We start from the raw sequence: 17,927 nt of genomic DNA on the forward strand, positions 1-17,927 counted from the left end.
ACAGAAACCCAAACAATTAAACGAACTTACGGCTGCTATTCGAGGTGTTGAATATTAAAGTTTAATACATTCTGGGAATAACTGAACGTGAAAAGCTGCACATGCCATTTGTAACAGCTCTGTTGAACACTCAAGTGCAGTGGTGGGGGGGTTAGTTTGCAGAGGCTTCCTCATTACCACAAGGCTTTGTTCAAAAGTGTCTACAGGATGGGCTTGCTTAGAGGTAGTTCCACTCAATCATGCCTTACAATATCTTCTTTTTTCATGCTAACCAGTTAGCCCCCGCTGTCTGTTCTCATAACACCAGCCCCCAGTTCGAAACCACTAGCTGCACAGCTAACTGAGCTAAAGGCAGCTACAGTTAGTGCTTAGTCGGTTGAAGTTTGGTAGTGCACAAAACATTTCTGAAACAGTGTTGCACCACACACGGGGGTGTAAAAGAAACAATGAAATGAAATGAAAAACAGATCAAATGCAAGTCTGTGGAACCTAGAGATCCAAAATGTATTTGAAATTATATTATTTACACTCCTGCGCACAGTCCAGCTTGTGCACCCAGTTCAGACGCGGGTTTTGGCTAAAACTAGCCTACAGTTTTTTTTTATTAAAGGGTGTAAAGGCTGCTGCAGACTTGGATAACACCAGACAAGTTGCATGGAGTCAATTTACGTTTTAGTTTGGTTGTTTTCAATGTTCTTGTTGTTGTTCTTGTTTCCTGACTTCCTATCAACGTGAGAAAGAACACATAACTGAATTTTCTGGGTGAACTTATCCTTTAATGCACAGTCGAGGAGCGACAACTTTATGTAATTCAAGAGTCGGATCCAAAAAAAAAAAAAAAAAAAGACAGCCCAGGGAGGAAAATCCAGACTTCAAACGACAATATGACAAGATAACAGTTTCCACTTTTTTTTCTCGATGCGGTTCCGGACTTCTCTCGTCCTTAATACTTTTCCACCAAGTCGCATAGTTTTGCCGTCCAAGAACATGTGCAAATATACTGAGCAAAAGGAGGAGAAAAGGAAGGAAAGCACATATTTCTCACTTGCCAGGGCACAGCACAGCTCAACCTCAAGGCACCGGCTGGATGAGCCGAACAATAGGAGTCCATGACAAATCGGACGTGGTGCATTCCTTGGGCAAACACTCGCCTCATAAAAGGGAGACAGGTAGGCAAACACTCACCTGCCCTGAGCTAATAACACGTGTGGAGGCAAACACACAAACACACACACACACACACACACACACTGTCACACATGCACACACTTGAGCCTGTCGATATGTTGGGACAGTGATGGGAATGTGACGGCCCAGGAGCGCGTTGGCGAAGAAGCCGCGAGTCGCACTTTCATAGCAAGATCACCGAAGAGGAATACAGGAGATCTGTGTCTCTTTGTGCCGCATGAAGCGCGGCGATGGACTCGTCGAATTTCTTATTCAAGATGTTGCACATTATAAACCACGCGTCTGTACGCAGCCGCCTCAAAAACCCACTCTGCATTCGCGATGTCTGCATGCCTGTGTGTCAGGAAGTCATCGATGACTGTGCTCACTTTCCTACCAAACAAATCAGACATTATTTCCCTCAAGGCCCTTTTCTTTTCTTTTTTTTTTTTTTTCTCTCTCCAAGCAGTGACAGCACCGCTTCCTTACCATGTGACTCCCCTCTTGCTGCCTCTTCATTGGACGCTCAGAGGCAGAGAGGATGAAGAGGAGGCGGTGGTGGTGGTGGAGGAGGAGGAGGGAGGGTGGGGAGCTGGCTGGCAGCGGACACATGAGAGAAAACAAATTCCTGCCCCATTGCCATGGAGATGAGTCAACAGCAGGTCGGGGTGGGGGGGGGTAGAGAGGGCCGTGGGTTATGGGGCACAGGCTGACCTGCTGTAGTTAACAATTCATCCCCGTATCCGGCTCCCAAATGATTGGGCAAACACGGAGTGCTGCGGAGTCAAAAGGGCCCCGAGGGGCTGAGAGAGGGGGCATCACCCTGGGGTGACATGCTGACAGGCACACACTGGTGGGTAGAGGGTGGACCAGCCGGAGGAGGGGAGTAAGGGATAGGGGGCACCAGCGGGGAGGGAGGGGGGTGCGTTGGAGAGGGTACATTGAGTACGGCACAGTGACAGAACAGTATTGATGGCTGTGGCCCTTTTGTAAAGCCATGCAATCAAATGATGTGTGTTAAAATGCCATTTTGAGGACGGGAACAATGTTTCGAGTAAACCACAACAGATATCACCCAGTAAATTCTGTCCAAACTCCTCATGTTAGGCTAAATAATTAACGACGTTTGGCCGGGTGGTCGTGCCAACAGTAAAGCAGGACTTGCGTCAGTTTTATAAGCCTCAACCACAGCGGCACTGGAAGTCTCTGGCGTACGTCCGCTTGGTTACAGATAGTGAGGGAATTACAGCACATGTGGGTGAGCTGCGGGAGCTGAGGAGCAACAACACTACTGGACAAGAGAAAAGTGAGTTTTCCCAATGGGGACAAAAACTTACGACGAAATAGGTTTTTAACCGGTTAAAGAACTCATTTGCATGGCAGCCATTTTCTACAGTGTCACACTATCGAAAGCTTGATTTGAGGTAATTAAGGCAGAGAGGGTGACAACTGTTGTCCGCTAACAGCTTCCCAATTGATCCGCAACTGAAGAGACAATGGAGAGTGAAAATCTTGAGGGACTTCAGGCCACATTTCAGGATAAAACGACATATTTGATTCATATTTAAAGTTTGAATAATTCATGCCTAGAGGATGGTGTAACACAAGAATTGATTTGGCACAGCTGCTCTGTTGTTGTTAGCTGTGCTGGCTCAGGCGAGTGTGAGCTGACCAATCAGAGGAGACTAGGTATTTAGGAGGGGGTGGGGCCTTAAAGAGACTAAAGAGCTAAAACAGGGGGTGAATACAGTGCACACAGTGAATGCTGATGTGCCTTTTTTTAGCATTAAAGCGTGAAAACCTGTTCTAGTTGTAGCCCAAAATAACATCATGAACCTGAAAATGAGCATCATATGTCTTCTTTCAGCACACGGCCGTAGCACCACAGGCACACTGAGACTTTCTGCGGCGTTTAGAAACATATACTCACCAGAAGCTCCCTGGGAAGCGATTGAAGGCTGACATCTCAGTCCGAGAATTTGGATTCCTTCACTGAGAGAAAGAGAAAATCAAAAGAGAGACAAACGTCACTTCACACCCCGACTGTATAGTATTACATTGCCATATCTGCTTAACTCTTCATTCTCCATTTGTGCAGCTGGGTCCAATTTAGGTGAAACAGTGTTAGAGCATGTAATATGAGGTACCAATGGAAAACGGTTCAAAGCCTCAACCCACAGGACCAAGGCTCCGAAACGCTGACCACTTTAACAGCGGCGCAGAGCGCCACTCGACAATGACGGGTCAGAGCTAGGAATAACAGCCGAGCGACGGGCGGATCTCATCAATGTCATCTCACACAGAGGGAGAACCACAATGCTTCAATGCTGCACTTATATTGGGCCAGACCTTACGTAGTGTCAGCAGAAGTTGTCATTTGCGACTTTATGCACTGTCACGGGCCCGGCCTGCGCCTCGTAATATTGGCAGACGGAATCCCATTATCCAGTTGGCCGTCTTGCTTTGAAGGGGTTGAAATGCCACCATTACGACAGACCTTTCCCTGGGCAGCGGCGCGAGGAGGGCGTGTTAGCTGAGTGGACCTGTTACTGGTCCTCCGCTGCTACCCACGTCATGGCGCAGTGTTTTTATAAACACTGCTGAAGCATGTCCTTCCTTTACAGGGAATTAGGATCCTCTCTCTAATAATCCACCCAACAAATCTTATAAATGAAAAACAGGACTACATCATTTATAACACGTCTGTCAGGGAGGGAAAATAAAGAGAGCGCGCGAGAGAGAGAGAGAGAGAGAGAAAGAGAGAGAGAGGAGAGAAAAGGAAGAAAAACAAGGGGGAAAAAGTAAGACGATGATAAAAATAGCAGATGTTTAACAGTCACTTCTCGAAAGGTGTGTCATTCAGGGAGCTTGGGACGAGCTCCTTGGCTGCGGCCGTGCTCTATATTTAGCATATTTACTAAAATTAAAAAAAAAAGTGAGTTCAGTTCAGTCGCTGGCTCTGGAACTTTCTCCCCCCTCCATTCATGACCTCAGCGGTGCAGCCGGCGTCACTCAATGACGAAATACAAACCATATAAAACAACAAAAAAGGACCTCCTCAAATACTCGGAGTACATAAGGAAACAGCCGCAATTTAATGTTCCCCCCGTAAATGATCCTATTATGGCAATCCGAGTCCGAATCAACAGAAAAATATGGCTTTGCAGGGTCTAAATTTAGAACAGTGAGCATTTTACATAAGATCTTTGAACAGAGCACAGTCCTGAGTTTGATACGAAAAATTGAATTGGGGCCTTTGAGAGGGGCCACTGTGTGGCTTTGGGGAAGAAATTCCAACGCAGAATATTAATATTTACAATATTAATGAGGCAATCATACAAACTCGGAAATATTCATATTTTCCACTGGATCAGCACGCTGCTCTCAGGGGAAAATAAGGTCCCCAGAACACTGTTCCAAGTTAGAAAGGTGGCAGGGTCCGCCACGTGTAAGCAAAGAAAATGGTATGAAATTGTGCTGTCCTCCAAGATCACTTTGTTGTCCACCATCAGTTTAAAATGTCTTCCTCAAAACTACACACTGCACCTTTAAGTTAAGTTTATTGTGGCTCTGAATGGGAATAAAGGATGTGTGACACATGCAGAGGGCGAACCACGTTTGTTTACTCTCTCCCTGGATGCCGGAGATGAGCCTGTGTGTGGCAGGCTAGGGGAGGATGCCCCCGGGGGACCAGGCAGAGGAGTAAGTGAAGCAGAAGTCCCATCTAAGCTCCAAAGCATGCTCGTATCGGGCCTGTAACTAAAACACGGGCGTAAACACAAGCGATGTTAGGGATTACACCCTGCAATACCGCCGCAGGAAAACCACAGGTGGAGGCATCGCGGCGGACACTTTTCTCCGCCGTCTGCCGGTGGAGGTCTAACTGGAGTGACAGCTCATCGTCTACCCTTGTTGCCCGCTGAGACATTTGTGTAAACACCTGCAGACTTGTTTCTATATCTATATGTGTGTGTGTGTGGGTGTGTGGAGCAGGAGCCACAAGTGAGAACACACACAGAAGGATTACAATGGCCTAATGTCATGTCGAAGAAGCCTCGCAGCGCAATACCACACATACTTTCAGGGACTGTAATGTGTTTCTTTTTTTGTTTTTTTTTTCTCCCTCGAGAAATTGCAGTTTGATTCATCGCGATTTATGCCGTTCATCTCTCACGTCGCCTCGGGAGTGGAGCCTGATCCAAAACATAAAACATTTTAAACACTGTTTACACTGATGGGATGTTGCTTTTTCAAAAAAAAAAAAAAAAGCAATCTAATTTTTAGTGAGAGCAGCAGGGATGGAAGGAAGGGAAAGGGAGGCACTTTTCTCTCAGTGAACAGCACCCTCTAGAGCAACACCCTACTTCCAAGCCTGCACCTCACTCTCATTCCAGCAGAAAACTACACTCCGATTGCAGATTCATCAGCCACAAACTGCTACGAATAAAAGCCAAGAATCTTCTTTAAAAAAATGAGAAAACTACACGAGCTCGCAGACGTATCTCTGTGTTTTGGGGGGTTTTTTGTAAACAGGTTGTCTTGTCCTCCGGCTCATTTCTGCACGATTACAGAGGTGAAGTTGAACGGCTCATTTTCCCAGTGTGAGCTGATAATGAGGCAGGCCGTTATTAAGATGTTTGCTTTAATGGTGTTCAGGGTTATTGGGGGGGGGGTGTTACAGCACACAGGAGAGATTAAGGCAGGCCACGCATGACGGAAAGAGCCGAGGAGGCCAACGATAAGCCGGCTACCCGCAAACTGTGAAGCGGGGACCGAGAAATATGAGCGCACAGTAGGACATGAAAACCCAGCAAGACAGACCTCTCCCTCTCTCTCTGTCTCATTCACCCTCTCTCTCTCTTTCTCTCTCTCTCTCTCTCTCTCTCTGTGTTTTCGCCTTAACTCGTGTTACACAACCACAAAGGAATGCCTCATATATCGGAGACAGATTTAAAACAAGCGGAAAAGAAAAGAGCAGTAAAGAGGGGACAGCGGAGGGATCCGCAGCGGCAGCAGGGGTTGTTTGGATCTCTTCTGCTCGTATAAGCGGACAACATGGCAGGGAGCTTTGGCAAAGCGTCGCGGTGGCACACAAGCCCAGACACATACTCACCCAACTACTTCACACATGCTTACATAAACTAAATCGGCCCGGGACGGGGACGCGGGGCCGTGCACGCGCGCTTCCTCCAGATTTTTCCATGCCATTAATAAAAATAGACATTGCGCCGTTTCAATACGTTTTGTAGGAATTCGGGGAGCACTTGAGAATCCATCACTTTACGAGCTTCATAAACTTTCCCACAGAATTCCCACCGATTCTTTTCCGTGCGTTTTGGAACCCACGCACGATAAAGCAGCACTCAATTAGGGGACGGCACACGGAGCCCCGAAATGGGGCACTCGTGTGCTGCTCAGATTGAGACACGCGGCGCCGAGCACCCACGCTGCATTAAAGGTGCACTACGTCGTTTTTTGGGGGGGGGTTTTGGTGAGAAGAGAAACATTTTAATGTATTGATTTTTCACGCTCTAACAAACTCAATAATCAAACTGTCTTCATTTTCATGACTCAATAAACTGACATACAAACTGACATTAAAGGTGCAATATGTAGAATATTAGAATTTTAGTCAAAACATTATTAGAAAATCTAATCTAATTACAGAACAGAATATAACACAATTTCATACTGTTTTATTTCGTTTATAGGTGGCAGACCCTGCCACCTTTCTAGCTTCCAACAGTGTTCTGGGGACCATATTTTCCTCTGAGGACAGATTGTTTGTTCAGTCATGGAAAAAAAATATATATATTTTGAGTTCATATTTACTATAAACAATAATAAATTCATAGTGGAAACATAACTAAGTATTATCCAAAACTACATAGTACACCTTTCAAAACAATCTTATTTTCTGACATGTACTGGCAATGAAAAGTCATTTATTGAGAACAATTAGTAGTTTTTGAACACAAGAAGAACAGCAAACTGAACTGAGCTGCGTCGGTGACATCAGGTGGATCAACACTTTCGGATCATTTGCCCTCTGAGGTTAAATCACTTTGATAGGGAGACAAAAGCTGGATTGCGTCACCGTTATCCCCATCTTTGTTGCTGTATTTCACGCAGTTGCATAACAAATAAAGCGCACACACACACACACACACACACACACAAAATCTAAGAATAAAATAAACATTTCACACATCCTTTCGGTCGGACTGCATTAGCAAAAGGTGTGTGCGTGTTTGCCCATGTGTGTATCAAGCTAGCAGAAGGTCAGAGTGGTGAGGTATTAGCGCACTGTTTGCTCTCCTCCATGTACTCTTGGGGACCAGCCTGTTTGAGAATTTGAACAGTGACGTGTGAAACCAGTGAAAAACAGGACACAGCGCCGCTCTGTTTGCTTAAGAACACCCGGAGAATGGGCCGCCATGACAAAACAACTCCCTCGGCCTGCATTCCTCCTGTCCGTCAAACCCTACCTGTAGAACAAGATATGTCACACAGAGCGGAAAGGAAGCTGCAAGAAGATCGACTTTGTGGCACGATTACTTGCAATTTGTTCCGAGGTTGTCAGCTCTCCGACCTTCATATTTGACCTCCGGAAGCAGGCATGCATCCACAAGCCCTCTGTCTCTCTCTGTTTTAAGCCCTGGATGGGCTGATAATGGAAAATAAACTATTTATTCCAATACATCATTTTGGAATGATTTCAGTGAACAATCGATGAAGAGGGAATTCAATTTGCATCAATGTGTAATTGGAATGTGATTCTCTTATTGCAATGATCGCTGACAGCTGTTATTTACAGTGATACAGCTGACATAGAAAAGTTTGGTAAACTATAATTAGTTTATAGCATTGTTATTATTCATTTATTTTATAATTATTAGATACTGTGGGTCGTCTGAACTGTAGATTAAGTATTTTTAGACATTAAAGGAGAATTCCACAGTAACTGAATTGTGGTAAAGTCACGTTAACTAAAGGATTAGCTGATCAGCTGAATTAATGTCAACTTCATATGACCAGTGAAATTGTTCTGAATCAAATCACAATTTGATTTAATTCCACTTTTGTGCTACAGGGCCTCAACATTATAAATCTCAGCTTGAGGCCTCACATGACTTGAAAACAATGTGACAGCATGAAAACAGCTGAGTTGAGAAAATGTGGGCCTACTTCAGTCGTCAGCTCGCTGACAGCAGATTCGTCACTCATGGTCAAGAATTGAGCACATCAAGTATTCCTCTGACGGCTTAAAGCTGCATTTGAACTGTATTTTGTATTTCTGAATCTCAATCCAGGGTTTCTTTACTCTATTTTATATATATTGTTAAAATCATTGGATTTGGGATTATTGATCAGCAAATTCGGGCAAGAAATTAATTTCATTACCATTTAATCTGCTGATTTTTAAGGAAATATCTGGCAAGTGCTTGATCATGATAATACTTCACACTTATACTTGACACAGTGTGTCATGACACTGCTTTGTGTCATGACGTATGATGTCCTTGACGTCTTAAAAACGCCAAAATGCAACAGACAGTTTAATAACCGCTCCTTTCTTCTGCCTTCTGTCCAGCATCTGTTATATCGAACATTTTAATGATGTTTTCGGCAGAGATGCCCGACTTGCCCCCTTACGTAACGTGTGGTTCGGGCCTATGGAAACAAACCGATGGATCCGATAGTAAAAACACTGTGACACTGGGTGGGAATCAATCAACTGGAACACATGAAAAGGGAAGAGAGGCACTGCGAGATTCCAGCCCCCCCCCCACCCCAATCCCCTCCCCGCCATCATCCTCGTATCAGAGGATCCATTGGGAGAACTGGATGTGATTTGTATGTGTGTTTTTGAAGAGGGGTGCTCATAAACAGCCATGAAAGGGGCCCCTCTATTCAGCCCGCCAGCAGAGATGCGCTTCACTGGGCCGGCCTTTTGTCTTCGCCCCCTGTTCACAAAACCTTAAGCGGAGGGGAAAAAAAGAAAAAAAAAAAAGGGGGTTGATTCTCTCTGGATGTGAGCAGGCCCAAATGATGCCATTAGATTTGGGTGCCCGCTTTGGTTGAAGGAAAAAAAAAAAAAAAAAAAAAAAAGGCTTCAGGAGCGTTTGAAGTGATTTAACAGACGCAGGAGAGAGATGCCCGCAAAATCCTGTTTAGGGAGGAAGACCGGAGGAGAATGGGGGAGGTAAAAAGTGCCAAGCTAATGATCATTCTATAGTATGCAAAATTTGCTCTCAACTCCGTAAGTGCCGTGGATGTTAAAACAAAAGGCGGCGAGCATTCCTTTGTCACGTGACGAGGGTCAATGTGCCGCGGTGGTGCGTGGGGTCAGGAAGTTCACCAAACTTCCCACGCTGCCGTACAGCGCGAGATCGCAGTAAAAAAAAAAAAAAAGGCAGTTAACGCTCTTTCATTATTGGCAGGGGAATTTTTTCTTTTTTTGTTTCCACAGGGGCCGGTGCCCACACAGGGATGAGCCATCAGGGAAAAAAAAAATATATAGCAGACTTCCTCATCAGCATGACAAGGCTAACACACAGGGCTAGGTCAAGTTACTCTGGAATGCTGAAAGGTTACTGAATACAAATTACACGGCTATTTTTGTAATTAGTGACGTTACGTGGTGGATTAGAAAAATGTCTGACAGTGTTACACCTGATACTAAAATACATTGGTGGGAATCTTATACATATCAAAACAATTCCGATGCAAACATGCCGATTTCTCGTTGCTGCCATTTTTAACTCAAAGCTCGCATGCAGGAGGGAAAATCTAAAGTGCTCGCAGGTTCAACAAACTGTGATGAGAGTGCACTTCAGCAGGGAATACAGAGAAGCAGTATTCTGGCTAAAAAGTTTGAAAAAAAAAAAACTTCAATTAGACGTCTAACTCAAGCTGAAATTCTTGAACACATTAGCAGTTTGTGTTACTGTAACACCCTGGTGAAGGCAGTTTGTGGGTGGGTTTCTTCTGCTCAGTTCATTTTTAACAAGCGTTGTCAATGTTTTCCAAGAAAAGTGTCTAGATTTTTTTATTTTGTTCCCTACTGAAGAGCAACTTCATCTCATTTTACTTTAACTTCTGAGCACTGTAGACTTCTCCTCCTCCATGATTTGATTTAAAAATGGCCACACAAAAACGTAGACACAAGAAAAACAGCATCCAACATTTTGTAGAATATACAGAGTGCGCTGGTAGATTGTGCATGGTTGAGCTGAGCGAGCACATACACAATATGTTTATCCTCCATTTTTTTTCCATTTTATCATAAACAAAAGGGAATATAAATTCCTTAAGCATTATTTTTCACAAGTTAATAGAGCATAAGTTATCATAAAAATAAGAAATGTTATATTTTAGGATAAAAAATATATCAAGTAATTTTGGTCAACTTAACTTTAATATAATTACTGATAATAATCTGATGATAATACTGTGTACATACTGTAAATAGAGGATGCTGCCTCATTGCATTTTTCTTGCTTGTTTATTTGTTTAATATCTATTCATTGTTTTTGACATCCCGTTTTTTTATACTCTGATATTGCTGCTGGTCTCTGAGAGCAACCAATCAAAAATGCAATTGCATGACTAAAATGACTGATAAAGTGTCTCATGTCTAATAGTTATTTGTTGTCTGTCATCTTGATCACATCTCATCCAAACCCCAAACATGCTCAGACAGCAATGACACGACTGGGATGAAGGAATGACAGAGACAAACATCCTAAAGAAAAACTGTGCCGGGTGATGTCACAGCGTCGCGCTGACTAAACAGTACAGTTAGGTCGCCTATCGATACTGTAACGCTGTAATGCAAATAGACAAAGCCTGCGCACCTTTCCACTCGAGAACCAGCGGACGAAGCAGGTGATCATCTCGACAGTGCCAGCCAATGGCGGCCGCGCGGGGGCATGTCATCACTGGGCCCGTTTGTCGACAGCAACCTAATAGGCATGAGAACCTGACAGTGTCAACAAAGGGACAGTGCCAAACAAAACCACTTGTTGTGAGCGGGTGAGAGGGCCAGCTACTAAACAGGCTAGGTCCGGTTCCACTACACTCCGCTCAGCCCTCATTTCCAGTTGCTCTCTGTTTTTTCCTTGACATATCAGCTATCAGGAAGCACATTTCGTGTCTGTTTTTCATTCACTCGTCAGGAGTTATTTTCAGCTGCCACCCACGCTTCTCGTCAGATGACCCACCTTGGTATTTCTAAGTCTTTGAACGATGCCTCTATATCATTCACACCTTCTCTTGTTGGTGCTGCTGCCTGTGACAGACTGACGAGACAGTTGCACGGCACTTCATCACTTTCCACTCATAACGGAATAATAAGCAGGTAGATGATTATTACAAGTAGACCTGATTGTTTTCATGTGATAAGTGGTATAAAGACTCAAGATGTTACCTGTGCAGGTTGTCCCCAAGCCCTGGATGCAAAATCATGCTTATGGTGAGATTCCTGGGAAACATTCCCAGAAAAAAGGCCTTTTGCGCTGAGGCTTGACAGTCTTGCAGAAAAAAAGGTACCAAACCATTTTAACTGGCATGTAAAGGCATCACTTGAGATTATTTCTACCCACCAGGTGAGCTCAGAGTGAGTTGGTTGGAAACATCCTGTGACTCAAAGGGGCTGATGGGACTTCCCCACTTGGTATATTTGTCAGCTGTCTGGCCTGCCAAACAATATCACCTCTGATTGCACATGACAGGGCAGTCTAATGCCCTAAATACCGCACTTATCAGTCAGCGCTCGTTAGTAACACAGTTTGAGAATTTTGAGATAAACTCTCTGCTGCGGACCACAGCTCTGGGATGTATGGACAGCAGCAACTTCATGAGGACAAACTGTATTCTCCTGCTCGTTCTCAAGGTTTGTCTTCCACTACAGAAGCTACACGAGTGAAGAACAAGTAATTAACCAACGCCGAGCCCAGCAGGGAAGCTTAAACGTCGAGCAGAGCAGGGCTGTAAAGAGAACAGAGAACTTGACACCGGTGCAGCTGCTCCCCGACAGCTCCAGAGCAGTTTGTTTCCCACAAGCTGTACCATACATGTTACGTCATGAACTCAAAGAGACAAACCAAATGCATTGATGACAACAATATGATGATGATCTTGTTCTTCTGGAATGCAAATATGCTAAATCACACCAGTCAATACGGCAAACAAAACCTAAAAAAGTTCATTAAATCGATTCTCATTCCGACAATCAGGCTTTTCAGCCTTAGTTTCAATTCAGTACCAGAAGCACCAGTTATCTTCTTTAAAGGTGCAGTTCAATCCAAAATCAAATACACATTTTTCTTCTTAGCTGCTGTGCTGTTTATCCATCTACATTGTTTTGGTGTGAGTTGTCAAGTTTTAGAGATATCGGCTATAGAGAAGTATTCCCTCTATCGAGTATGATGGAACTAGACAGCAGTGCCTTTTTTCCAAACATCTTGACCGCTCACTCGAGATAATGGACATTTAATATCTTTTCAGTGAGACTAGTCAGCTTAGTTGGCTAGCCTCCCACCCGTGAGAAGAAGAATACTTCCCTCTGTGTGGTTATATGGTGTAGTTTGACAGAAATCTCACTGCCGATATCTCCAAAACTCACCAACTACCAAAGCAATCCAGATGGATAAATGGCGGCGCAGTTAAGAGGTTCTCAACGATGACAATAAAGCCTAAATGCAGTGTGCACTGGAGGCCATGATGTCAGTGGAAGTGTTTACCAGGAGGCTTGATATGGGTCCTGTGGGCTACTGCTGATAAGATTGAGGAGCAGGTCATTACGAGACCCTCAGCACGCCGCTCGCTGGCTAACAATGCCGCCTCAGTCCCAGGTATCGGGCCATCTCATGACGGACCACATGTGGGCTAGCAGGACTCAGGTGATCAGGGCTGTCAGAATGGGACCAGCTTCTCCTGCAGAAACCATCTCCACCCTACAAAGCTATTTTCTACTCTAGCATGCCAGACAGAAACTTGCACAAGATCTCATTTTAGGATTTGTCTTTACGAGTAGGAAAAATTAACTTCTGGTGGTGCCTGGGGACCTGTGCAAGCGCTCGCTCTGTGCTGCGTTTAGCGGCGACGCCAAGCAAACATTTCCCACCTCTTGTCTTTTCAAAGTGACCCTCCTTGCACAAGCATCACCACAGACTCTCTGTCGAACCGGTTGGTGGCGAAATCACTGTTCATTGTGATGCCTGTTGTCATAGATACATCCAGGTGCTGCTCACGAGCCAGCGCAGAAGAGTCAGAAAGCCAAGGCTCTCACTAATCCTCCTCCATACCACAGTGTGTCAATAATCAGGAATGCACTGCCTAAACTAGACCATTGTTCCTCTGCCAAAAAAATCACAAATATAAGCACTGACACTGCCTCCGGGCACTGCCGTCTCTGGGACGGGGAGAGAAAACGAACTGAAGAGGAACAACAAGAGTCAGAGATGGAAGAGGGGAGGCTTTGATATCTCTCCAGACAGCTTAATACCGTCTAAATCATAAAGCTTTCTACTTCAGCGCATGGGGGGATGTATAGTGTTGTGCTGCTGGAGATTGACTGCAGCAGTCGTGTGGTAGCTTTTTTCATACAGTAGGACAAAGTCGGAGCTCCTGAGAGGACCAGCTGCTGTCAACAGTTGGGAGGCTTTGAACTTACCACTAAGCCCCGAGACAGCAGGAAATATCCTCTTCGCATCTTTGAACTCGGCCCCATTAGAGTTCAATTCAGAATATAGAATGTAATGAAAAAATAATCTCACAAGGATTTATAGAGACGCACCTGACAATAGCGTCTGATCTTTGCAAACAAAAGCAACTAGCGGTTGCCCGCCGCATGGAGTAACTTTTATTACTTCGCACCGGAGGATAGCATGTGGGGAGCTGCCACTCTCTGAAAGCCATGTGTCTCCTGTGTCATCTCTTTTCTACGTCTTACTATTAAGAAGTTCGGTGGCAGCCGAAATGTAAGAGTCGCAGCAACTCAACCGTCTTACACAAAACCACAGCTAATACTTTTAAGATCAGACAAGCAGACGTGAGCGGTTCTGAGTCCATCCTATGCAAGACAATAGCTTGCCTGTTGTCTCTTGACTCTGCACATGTGTGTGTGTGTGTGTGTGTGTGTGTGTGTGTGTGTGTGTTTTCAATCGCTGCGGCCTGATAAAACAGGGAAACGCAGAACTGGGCGAACGGATGCGGCCGGAGTGGTGAGCCCATTGCGGAATACCCCGGCAATGAACAAGTCCTCCTGTGAGCTTTTCTTGTGTGGGGTGGCTAGCCGCAGCAAGTTTATTTCCTCGAGATATAAGGCCTCGCTGCAAGCCACAACAATGAGCATCTTTGTCAGGCTACACTATTATCTTTGCACATTACTGCAAATGACAGGAGAGGGTAGTGTGTCGAAGATCCCCTTTAATGAGCTCCAGGTATGCGCTTGTCATAAAACGAGAAACTAATTTAAACATCTGCAGAGCTGAACTCGTGTGCCTCCAGCACCAGAGAGCGTGTCAACGCTGATCTGAAAGCTGTTTAGTCATTTTAGAGGTCTGAGGAGATGCAGTCCACAAATCCTTGACCTGAATTGTAGAGGAAATGTCTACTTTGGACCTTCCAGTTTGTGCATCTTTTAATGAAGCTTTTGGCAAAACATACATTCAGAAAACCTGAAAAGTTGGTTTCTCAGCTGGAACCAAACATAACAGGATCTCCTTAACCCGAGGTGCAAAAATGGAAGCGAGTGTGTCATATTCTTCCTGTCGATTGTGCATTGTGCAACACTCTCCGTTGATGGCACATGCTCGACTGCAGTGCTTCCTCTCAGAACTACTCGTACCGAAAACAAGGCGAGAAAATCGTCTTTAACTTTGGGTTTGTTATCTGAGGTTGAGTGTTTTTTTTAAGCATCATTCTCACCTGCGCAAACATTAAGGTAAATGCTCCAGACTCTGACTGAATCATCCCTGCAGCCTGAAGAGCTACAAACACAGACGGCACCGAGACAGGCAGACGCACTTGACCCTTCCTGCTAGATTACAGCTCAACCTGAACTTGACCTCTCCGTCACCTGATTCAAGAGCCTGCATTTCAGACGGAGCTGGTTGGTTGAGGATCATCTGACCCCAGACTTGTAGAGCTTTGCCGTCCTCACTTGGCAAGTGCTTACTCGTCCTGATGTCATGCGTCTAATTGCTCTCTCTGCGTGGGATGTGAAGTCTCATATAAGGTACATTGTTGACTGTGTGCACTTGTGTGTGTGTGTATGTGTGTATGTCATCGGGAGCCAAGCTAACACTTGCCTGCAGCAACACACACTCATGTCTTCACCCGCCACAACCTATCATTACCACTGTCACGTAGCCACCTCCGCAGCGGGCCTCGCAAGCCTCGACAACCACCGGCACACACACCTGGAGGGCCAAACACTTAGTTCCCAGCTTTGTGCTTCGTAAACACAGCCTTTTAACACACACACACACACACAAGATGAAGACACACACACCTATTCATATCCTGCAGCCTCAGCTTGTACATTGCCCCTCCCATTCGCTGTAAAATATGTCTCACTTTTCCATCTCCCCCGACCGCAAATGCTTTAGTGCTATTTAATTTATTTCCTTTGTTATCGATTGCCTCACCGGCTGAGCGCAACGGCACACACTGCAGGGCCAGGTTGGCAGCCGCTTCCAGGCTGCTGCTGTGACTAGACAAACAACAGGCCACAGTATGCATTACAGGGCAAACGTGGTATGGAGATTCTCAGAAGCTGAGAGGTACAGCTCCGCGAAAAAGAAACGGAACTTTCTAATCCAGCCTCGGGTCGAGCGGATTATGGTTCAACAAGCCTGATATTTGACCGCAAAGTCTTCCTCTCGCGCGTTTTCTTCGTCGGTGTTTGCTCGAGTTGGGGACAACTCGAGAGCGCGCACTGTCGAAAGAACACAAACACGACCGCTGAGCAAACACGTAACACCTGAGCTTAGCCCTGCTTGCCGCACATGCGTGACCTTTACAGAAGCCGTCACTGTGACAAATCAGACACAAGAAAGGCTTCTGAAGATCCCAGCCCGCCGGTGTGGGGCCGCTCAGTCCAAACAGACACTTCAGTTAGAGTTAATCGAGGGAACAATGGAGGACCTCTGGAACGTGCTACCCCAGCAGAAGCCTTTGAGGAAGACAATCGAGGCGGTGTTTGCCCTCCTTTGTCGAGTTACAAGGTTGAACTGGGCCTGTGCTTGCTCTGCGCCGTGTTCTATTCAGAGAGAGCTTAGTGTGTAGCAGGTTACCTCTGATAGGTGTGTGAAACCTGAAACTCCCGTCTTTAGAGGCAAACTGTGCAAAGGGAGAATCTAGAAAAACGGCATGCCACCCCACAGGCCTCAATTACCAGCCATTAACAGCGGATTATCCATAATATCAATGCGTTCTTGAACATGAAAGAGCAGACCAAATAACCCAGAGCTGGTCCAAATCTGGGCCACTAGGAGGCCATACCAGGGCCACACGTCAGCCGAGAGCAAACCAAATAACCCAGAACTGGTTAAAAATCTTACATAGTAGCTAAATTGTGTAACTGCAATGTGCAGGGGATGCACACAAGCCCAAACATATCTTTTTCCCACTGGCTCACTCAGTCAAAGAGGTGACCTTTCAACAGTGGATACAGTTTTTTGAGCTCCTCATTTCACTGTCATATTTTTATCCATTTGGTCCGATAACATTAGGAAAGTCTAGAGGAGCCACACAATTAAATAACTGTATCAATGTGTTCAAGTCAACCGGGGGCAGAATGGGAGTTAGTATCTTGTCTGTGGCGCACATGCTCTATTTGGACCAACAATCCGGAAGATCCAGGTAATTTTACACACAGGAAGTATTTCTTGGCTTCGGGCACGGCTGAGCAGCTTTCCTCAGAATGAACACAGTTCCACTTCTGACGTTCAATCCAGTTCTGATTACACAGCTGTGGTTTTTACAAGGAACAAGAAACAGAATGTGGAAAAAAAAGGATGCCATCTCTGAATATGATGATAAATGTGTCAATATCCATACTGAAAATCTTCACCAGGTAGCTGACTGAAGCTTTATAAAAACCTGATCTTTACATAGTCCTTTTACTATTGTGATCAAAAACATTGATCCCTCCCATTACAGATAATAATACAGATAACTGAGTTGGCTGCAAACCTAGACCCAGTCACATCCAAGTCTTACACCTTTTTCTTTCTTATTTTTGTGGCCCTGTGTCCGGGGGGACGTGTGTGTATGTACTGTGTTCCGCGAATGACCTCATCAAACCCCAGCATATACAGCAGAGGGGCCTGGCCAACATCAGGTCTGAGCTATGCCGCAGAGCCCCGACGGTGTCTCCTCGCTTCATTTACATACAACAATATACAGGTCCACAGCCCACTCCCAAACACACATACACAAACCATTCACGGCATGCTAAACTCAATCTCACTCAGCGCGCGTCTGTGTGCATATACGCGTGTGTGTGTGTGTGTGTTTGTGAGTGGGCCGAAGAAAAGGCAAGTTTCCCTGAAAGACATGTCATCTTCGCTCAGCGTGGTGAGCAGGGTGTTTCAGAGGCGTTCGGCGAGATGATACAATGGTATTGTTGGTCAAAATCAGTTAGGCGCTGTTACTTTTCACAATCTTTTTTTTTTCCAACTTACTGACAACTCGAGGGCAGGCTAATGTAAACCTACTCCATCACCTCCCCGCTGTTCGAGTCATCG

General features: G+C 45.3%; 1 long non-coding RNA gene across 1 annotated transcript in view; it reads right to left on the reverse strand.

Moving 5' to 3' along the window:
- The window catches only part of LOC119014730, a 59,648-nt gene that overhangs the window by 15,592 nt on the left and 26,129 nt on the right, over window positions 1–17,927 (reverse strand). Inside the window, exon 4 of the long non-coding RNA XR_005073056.1 lies at window positions 3,098–3,159. This is a non-coding gene — a long non-coding RNA (uncharacterized LOC119014730). The remainder of the gene's footprint in view (window positions 1–3,097; window positions 3,160–17,927) is intronic.

Source organism: Acanthopagrus latus, chromosome 23 (genome assembly GCF_904848185.1).
Source record: "Acanthopagrus latus isolate v.2019 chromosome 23, fAcaLat1.1, whole genome shotgun sequence".
Classification (NCBI taxonomy): Eukaryota; Metazoa; Chordata; class Actinopteri; order Spariformes; family Sparidae; genus Acanthopagrus; species Acanthopagrus latus.